Source organism: Opisthocomus hoazin, chromosome 1 (assembly GCF_030867145.1).
Source record: "Opisthocomus hoazin isolate bOpiHoa1 chromosome 1, bOpiHoa1.hap1, whole genome shotgun sequence".
Taxonomy (NCBI): domain Eukaryota; kingdom Metazoa; phylum Chordata; class Aves; order Opisthocomiformes; family Opisthocomidae; genus Opisthocomus; species Opisthocomus hoazin.
Window position 1 is genome coordinate 74,586,916 of NC_134414.1, and position 7,851 is coordinate 74,594,766.

Here is a 7,851-nt window from a genome sequence, read left to right on the forward strand (position 1 = left end):
TTCCTTTACGCCCCCACTCCCCCCCAGGCTGGCCACTCCCCCCCTTCCCCCCCCCCCCCCCCCCCCGACTTCTCTGCCTGCGATCGCCAGCGCCGGGCTCCCTCCATCTCCCGCCGTGCCCGCACCGGCCCCGCACCGGCCCCGCAGAAGTTGTAGCTGTCCGGGACGCTGTCAGGCGTTAACCTCAACCAAAACCAACACCACCGACGCCGACCACAGTTCCGCTCGGCACGGCTCGGCTCGCTGTCCCTTCCCAACCACGCAGAGTCTCAGCCCCTTACCCCAGGGCCCCGCTTCTTTCCTCCCTTTCCCTCCCTCAGGGGTTGCAAGAGGGGGGTAAGAGTGAGAAATGCAGAATTTTTGTGGTGGTCCTGCGTAAGCCGGGCTGCTGCTCCGCTCCCGCCCGCCGGCACGGAGCTGGGCGCGGGGACCCCGACGGCACCTGCAAGGGGTGGGGGGGGTCCCGGGCAGTCCCCCCGGGGCGGGGGCGAGGGGGGATTGAAGCCACTTTGTTCCCCCGCGCTGGAGCCCCGGCAGTTTCCGTGCGACTGGGAAAGTTTTATTCCTTGCCTCCAGAAAGGAAAGACCAATTGGAGCCCTGGAAATCACACAGCCCGTAAATATGATAGATCCTGGCAAGATGAGCTCCCCGCCTAAAACCTAACGCATACGCACCAAAAAAAAAAAAAAAAAAGAAAAAAAAAAGAAAAACACAGAAGTGGGGGTGGGGGGGAAAGAAAAAAAGAGAGCAAAGTTGTCAAAGAGAGAAAACGACCTACAAGAATACACGCTCTTCATTTAAAGTGTTCGTGGGTCTTCACTCAGAAAACGCAGTCAGGTCTCGCTGTGTGTGGACCGTGGGGGAGAATGGCTGAGTTATTGACATGAACAAAACTTTCCACCCACCGCGTTTGGCGAAAGAAGCCCTAACAATATTCCAGACTCGCAAAACACATTTCCAGAGCGCAGTTCTCCTCAGAAGCGTGGTCGCTTACTTGAGGTTTGTCGTAGTTCAGTGATCTTTCCCCTCGCCTCTGAAGCGGGCGGTTTTGGGAGTCGAAAGAGCCCGGGAAAGTTCAGTATCCCCGGTTTGGGACGGAGTGTGTTTCCCCCCAGCTTTCCTCTGCCTCCCTCCTCCCCCCAACCTTCCAAGTGGAACCTGCGCTGTATTTTCAGCAGAGCAGGAGCTAGCGGCGCGGCTCCCCTGCTCCGCCTCCACCCCCGCTGGCAGCCGCGGGCTGCGGGGCACCGCCGGCCGCCGGGCAGACCGGCCCCGCAGCGAGCAACAAGTTCAGCCGGCCAGACTGCGCTTCTCTGACTGAGTAAGTCCGGTCCGCCCGGGATTGCCGGGGCTGTGCTTGAAAAGTCTCCCGAACTGCGAGAGGGCCACCGAGGCATTTTTTTTTTCCACCCCCCCTTCTTTTAATAAACGCCTGTTCTGTCAGAATGGACGCCCGGGTAAGATGAATGCAGAAGCGATACTGTTGCGGAGGTAGGGAAAGGAAAGCGAGCGTCTACCACATTTAGTATTCATTCACTTCTAGCGGGAAATGATTAGGTATCTCCTAATATAACCGTGGAGACCAACTACCTAATTAGCATTTACAAATTAAAATGTTAAATGTAAAGACACATTCCGTATACAGTCTGCTATATGTAAAACACATCCGTGCATAATACAGCAGTCAGCTGAAAACGTGAAGTTGACTGCCTTCCAGATATGTAGCCTGCTTGGCTAATGGACCTGCTCCGGGGTTTTCAAGTTTACCCATCCTGTAGTTCGTAGTTCTCGTGGCCACGCCGATAGCTGCGCTAGGGACACTGCGCTAACCGATCTGGAGAAAAGAGGAAAATACACAGATCACTTTTAAAGGCTGACGATAATAACGATAAACACAATAGGCAGGCGGATTATTTCTCCATACCTTTTATTCTGAAGGCTTCACTCGGAACCTTATTTATTGTTTTGAGCATAACAAAGCATTTCGGGTTCTGTAATAAATTAGAACAATAATGCAGAACTGCACATGCAAAGCGAGATAGCTTTTAAAATCGGGGTCCTTTCTTTGCCAGCTGCATAATTCTGATATTACCCAACGTGCCGTGCTCAGGGTTCACCTCACAAGGACTGTAATGAAAGTTGCCAAATTAATGGAACAATCTATCTGTTGACTTGAGCTCAACGTAGACACGTTACATATGATGGAAACGTAATGCTCCCACCGACATTAAAATCAGAGGGATATAATAGTTCCAGTCTAGCTCCTTGAATACGCAGATTTTTATTTATAAGAATAATTGTGCATGTAGCCACATAAAAAGGGTATTTACAAGTTGGGGTCCTTTAAAAGAGATTGTGAAAACCTTAGCCCCGCTTTTATTAGACATGATATCATTCTGATTTGCGTGCTTGCCATCTCAATAGCGTTTCACACGTGAAAAAAAAAACACCAACAAACAAAACAAGAAAGGTCCATATGCATTACATAGATTTTATTTTACGTGCTAAGGACTGGCAGTCTCTTAGTGGATAAGAGGGTGAATAATTGTGATGCAGCAGAAAACAGTTCGTGCAGTTTGGCAGCTCTGTTTTTTATTATTAGATTTTTTGACATTTGAACTTGTCTATTGTCTGAGGAGCTCAGTGCAGATTGCAGTAGGTCAACCTTAAGGCTGCTCTTTTTGGCATTGCACACAAACACGCACACGCTGTCTGTTCTCCTTGCGTGAAGGCAGCAGCCACATTTTCACCGGGCGAGTTTTTTTTTTTTTTCCTTTAATGCACATATATTTATATATATCTAATCCGTTTGGGGCTTTCACGGTCGTGTGGTCAGTTTGTCCGTGCATTCATTCTACACCCGTTCTTCTGATTTGCCTGATGCTGGGCACTTTTAAGTACCCAGTCGCTTTTACAGCAGCGTCATTCCAGCATCACGATGTTTGATAAAAGGGACCTCGCTAGCCCTGGGATTAAATGTCACATTTCCCCGCAGCTTCGCTCAACTCCAGCACGACTCCCGCAGTCCAGTGAGCGTTATTCCCCCTGTCCTCGCCTGGATTCCCTCCGCCCCTCGGATAATTCAGCCCCGCCACTCGAATCCTGAGACCATGTCTCGCCGCCCGCTAGACCTGGGGGGTGGAGGGGGGGGGGGCAGAGGCAGGGACCCGAAAGCCCGGCGGGGACCCCGCTCCGCCGGCCCTTCCGCGGGTGCGGAGCCGGCCGCGGCCGCGCCGAGCTCGGCCCAGGGCGGAGGGGTGTGGAGCCGCTGCTGGGAAGGGAAAAGGCGAAACGGGGATGGGTCCCCCGGGGTGGGAGGGGGAAGGAGAGAGGGAAAACTGGATCGAGCCCGGGTAGCAGAGTCAAGTTTGCGTCCGGGATAACCCGGAGACTGCGCCTACATAACTTTTCCGCGGAGTGGTTTGCGCCTCTTCCGCTCGCTTCTCTCGTTTGGTTGGTGCTGTTTTAGTCTGGGACCCTTCCCTCCGCCCGCCTGGGTGCAGGGACTCAGGCCGAACCACAGCCGGTGTCTTCTGCTAGCGGCCTTTCATTGAAATATGTAATATGTATATTGAAATATATAATATTGAAATATGTCCCCACGCGAGTGTACGCGCACGCACACGCAGGTACGCGGGCGTGCACAGGCACCCGGATTTGTTCCCCTCTTCCCTTCGCTCCCCCCTTCCTTCTTAACAAGCGCCTGATAACGCATTTAAGGCTTGCTGTTTGAACTCTCAGATCAGCATGCAGAAATGTAATTGCGTCGTTTTTCATCAGGAAGGAAAACGAGGCGGGGGGGGGGGAAGCCTCCCTCCTCCTCCCCCCCCCTCGGCACCCAGTGCTCGGTAATCGCTGAGTCACCGTACTGGGGGTCAGTGGGTAAACACCAAGGAGAGAGCAGCATCTTATTGAAAACCCCGGCGCAAACCGCATCCCTCCTCATCCCCCAGCCAGGAGCTCCCTCCCCTCCTCCTTCCCACGGATTTATTAATCCGGACTCGGAACAGCGTGGCCCGAGCGTGGCCAGAGCCCCCTTTCCCTCTTTTGGGGTTGGGTGTCCTCCCCGGGCTCAGCGGGACCCGCTCTGCTGCGGCGAGGGGGGAGAGAAAAATCAGCGTTAAACTGCTGTTGGGGCTGCCGGTGATGGGCGTCGTTTCGGGGGGAGAGGGGAGGAGGAGGAAAGGGGGAAGCACCGGCCGGTTCACCTAGCAATGTAAAGAAAGGGAAAGCTTTCTCCGGGGCTGGGCTCTGATCTGGGCATGTTTATTCCTGTTTAAACGCTATTGTTCCTGCCAGCCTTTGACACAAACAGAAGGGGCGGGGGTAGCTGGAACAAAGCTGCTCAAACCCATGCAACCCCCAAAGGCGGAGGAACACTTGCTTTTCTTCCCCTTAAAAACGCATGTGACAAGACTTTCTGTTTGAGGTTGTTTTCTGGATGTACCCCCCGACCCCCCCCGATGAGCTGAGCGGGGTGCCTGGCTGTGATTCACTTACCAGGGCCCATTTAGAGAGATATATGTCCCCCCAGGTGGGTGCCAGGGACCCTCGCAGGGACAGCTTCTTGGGCCCCCGGGTTGCCCGTGGGCTGAAGGAGCAGACTTGGAATCGCTTTTGCGGCAAGGCCTGCAGCGGGAAACAAAAGAGGCAGAAATGTTGGGAGCCCAAGGAGAGCCTGAAATACAGAGAGAGCATTGAGCTTCCCGGAGATGCTTCAGCTTCTCAGCGGGGGGACAGAGCAGGATCCTTTTTGGGCTGGCTCTGTGCGGCTGAGGGCTGGACTGTACAGCCCACGCTGAATCAGAGGCATTGTGTGCAAATGAATAAGGGCACATTGTTTTGAGATGCTGCTATTGTATTTGGGGTTGGGGGGAGGAGGAGGGGGTTATATTTTGCGTGCGTGCGTGCGCACGGGTCTGTGTGCTTTGGAAAGGTGAGTGCAGATTGCAATAGTTGCTGCTCTGTTTTTGTTTGTCAAACAGGGCCCTTCTCCTGGGAGAGGGGCATGTGGCGGATCCCAGCCCAGGATTACATTAATCAAAGCATTATTTCCCCAGGGAAGCGCAGCACAAATGATAGTAAATCCTAATAAAATTGGATCGCTGAGAAATTGAACGCTTAAAGTAATCTGCTCTGCCTGATAAAAACTTCAAATTTATAAGATATTATGCGTCCCCACCCCCAAACACCTTAGGTATCATCGCTATGTGTGTGTATTACACATCTGTCTGTAGGAGAGAAATCAGTGCTGAGTTTAACAGGCCCATTGCTACCGAACACGTACATATACACAGACGTAAGCGAGTGTGCGTGTGCATGCATGAGTATTGCACACACGCATGTGCAGCGTCGTAAAGTAAGATAAAATCTATATGCGCATAACAATAATGACCACGGTCAATATTTTGAGGACTTTGCATACGCTGCCTCCGCTGTGGCAGGTGCTGCAGCAGGCTGGGGCGAGGCGGTACGTGGTTGTGTGCCAGTGCCGTAATACTGCCTGGGGACCCTGTTTGCTCTTGCTTCTTACTGACGCTCACTGTGGGCCTCCATGACGGCACCTGCGATCTCAGCCCCTCTCAGAGCAGCTTTGCTTTTCGAAGCGAAGACCGCGCGGGTGGCAGGGAAATAAAGAAAAAAAACCAACAAACTACGCGGACACGGGTGTTTTAAGCTGGGTTTAGAAAGCCTTTGAGGAGCTGAGCTTCAGAAGGAAGCTGCCTTGGACTGGGTGGGCAAAGCTGAAAGAAGGGAAGGTGTTCCCATGGCAGTTGTGTCGCCTCTGACGTGCAGGGCCAGGTCACCACCTCCCCTGCCCCTTGGCGAGGGCCAGCGGAGGCCAGGGTAGCTGCTGGCCCCTTGCTTGCTTCGGATCCTCAGTCTCAGCCGCTTCCTCTCCACAGAAGGAAAGTTAGTTTATAATTGCAGCCGTAGGACGGGACAGCAGGCTCAAAGAGACCCACTGTCCAGCAGGAAATAAAATAATAAATTCCTTTCCCCCCTCCTCCTCCACCTAAAAGACCACTGCGCGTCCAAACGTGAACGGGGCAGAGGCGTCTCCGCTCACCCAGCCGAAACTCTCCGAACGGCTGCGAGTTCCCCCGGCAGCTGTAAACGCCGATCATCCCTCCCACCCCCGCCCTCCCGGGAGCCCGTCCGGCCGTGGGACCCCGCGTCCCCCCTCCGCGGGCCCCCACTCGTGACCGTGACCGGTCCTGCCCCCTGCCCCGTGGCGGGCGCCTCCCGTACCCCTCTCCCTGCCCCTTTCCGGCATCGCCAGGCAAACCCCAGGCGGCTCATCCCTTCCCCTGGCCTGGGGGGTTCCTGCCCCGTCCCGGCCCACGGGGGCTGCAGGGAAGGGCGAGGAGGGGGGGGAGGGCTTGCCCTGCCGGTAGCTTCCCCCCCGCGTGCGGGCAGGGAGGCGGCGGGGACACGCAAACACACACGCACACACGGAGCCCGCTCCCATCCCCGAAATGACGCAGCCCCCCCCTCCAGCATCGTCTCCCGTTTGGGCTGGCTCCATTTCAGGCGCTCCGTCTCCCCCCACCCCCTTCTTCCCAGCCTTCCTCCTTCCTCCTCCTCCTCGCCTCACCGTCAAACAACCCCCCCCCTCCCCGCCCGCACCCCCCCCGCTGCCCCAAACTCCTTCCTCAGGACCGTGGGATGCTGGTGAGCTCTGGGGAGAGTTGCCGGTCTCCATTTCCAAGCTGAGAGCCGCCGGGAGCGGTGAGGCAGCCGGGGGGGGGGGGGGGGGGGTGTTGGGGGTGTTACGGGGGAGGCTGTGAGGGCTGAGGGGGGGGGAAGCGCGGCGATCAGTGCAGGAGGGGGAGAGGGGGCGGCCCCGCACACCCCACCCCCCCCTGTTTGGAGCACCCCCCGCTCCCGGGAAGGGGCATCCCCCGGCCCCCCCCGCCGCCGGCACGGCTCCGCGCCTCTCGCAGGCAGCGCTGCCCCGCGACCCCCGACGGGGGTCCCGCCGCGCCCTCCCCCACGCGTGTGCGGAGCGGGCGGGCGGACGGGGACGCACTCACCCCGCCACTACCGCTGCCTCTTCTCCTCTATCCCCCCTTCTTTCCCCCCCAAAAAAAACACCCCACCCCAAAAATCCACCCCCCCATTAATTTGCATACTTTTTGGCACCCGCGCTCGGTATTTCTTCCCCCCGACCCCCCCATCCCCGCCCAGACCGACCCTTCACCCCACCCCCGCATCCCGGGTGCAACCGGACGGCCAAAATCAAAGCTGGTTCCAATTTACCCCAGCTGCCTTCCTTCGGATACTCCCAAGGTAGGTCTGGCTCGGGGAGGGGTCCCGCGCCCCCTCTCCCCGCGCGCTCGGGAAGGTGCCTTCCTCTCCTCCTCCCCCCCCCCCCCCCGCTTGCTTTCCCTTAATTGGCTCTATCTTGATGTGCACTTGTTTTGTTCAGCCTATTTTAACATTGCGGACGAGATAGGCAGAAAAAGGAGCGTTTGAATTGGTATGTCTCTCTGATTTTTTTTTTTCCTTTCTCCCCCCCCCCCCCCTCCTCCGAGGTTAATTTGCATTTGAGGTCTAATTCATATTTCAAAAGCCTGGCGTTTGAGGACTGTATAGGAGCGGGGCGTTCATTTCTGTTTCTGAGGAGGAGGGTCTCCAGTTGTTCGTTCTTCTCCCTGAATTTTCATTGTGTTCGCAACTGACAGGGATTTGCATCAGTTATTCTGCAATTTATTTTTTTAAAGGGTCGGACCAAATTTAAAGAAAAAAAAAAATCTTATTTTTTACGTTGCAAAGAGAGCAAACACCAGGCAGTAAGAAAGGAGCATACATCATTAACAGTATGTTACAAACTTAAAGGCACAGAC

The 7,851-nt window shown here is 55.6% G+C and overlaps 1 long non-coding RNA gene across 2 annotated transcripts; it reads right to left on the reverse strand.

Annotated features, from left to right (window-relative positions):
- Positions 1 to 1,152: 1,152 nt before the first annotated feature.
- On the reverse strand, positions 1,153 to 7,350 carry LOC142361928 (uncharacterized). 2 transcript variants are annotated; one of them, XR_012764528.1, is made up of 4 exons: positions 6,665 to 6,738; positions 4,502 to 4,630; positions 1,926 to 1,992; positions 1,153 to 1,835 (listed from the first exon to the last, which is right to left on the reverse strand). It is a non-coding gene; the product is annotated as an uncharacterized LOC142361928 (long non-coding RNA). The 2 variants fall into 2 exon arrangements; XR_012764529.1 differs by lacking the exons at positions 1,926 to 1,992; positions 6,665 to 6,738 and adding an exon at positions 7,265 to 7,350.
- Between the last annotated feature and the right edge of the window lie 501 nt (positions 7,351 to 7,851).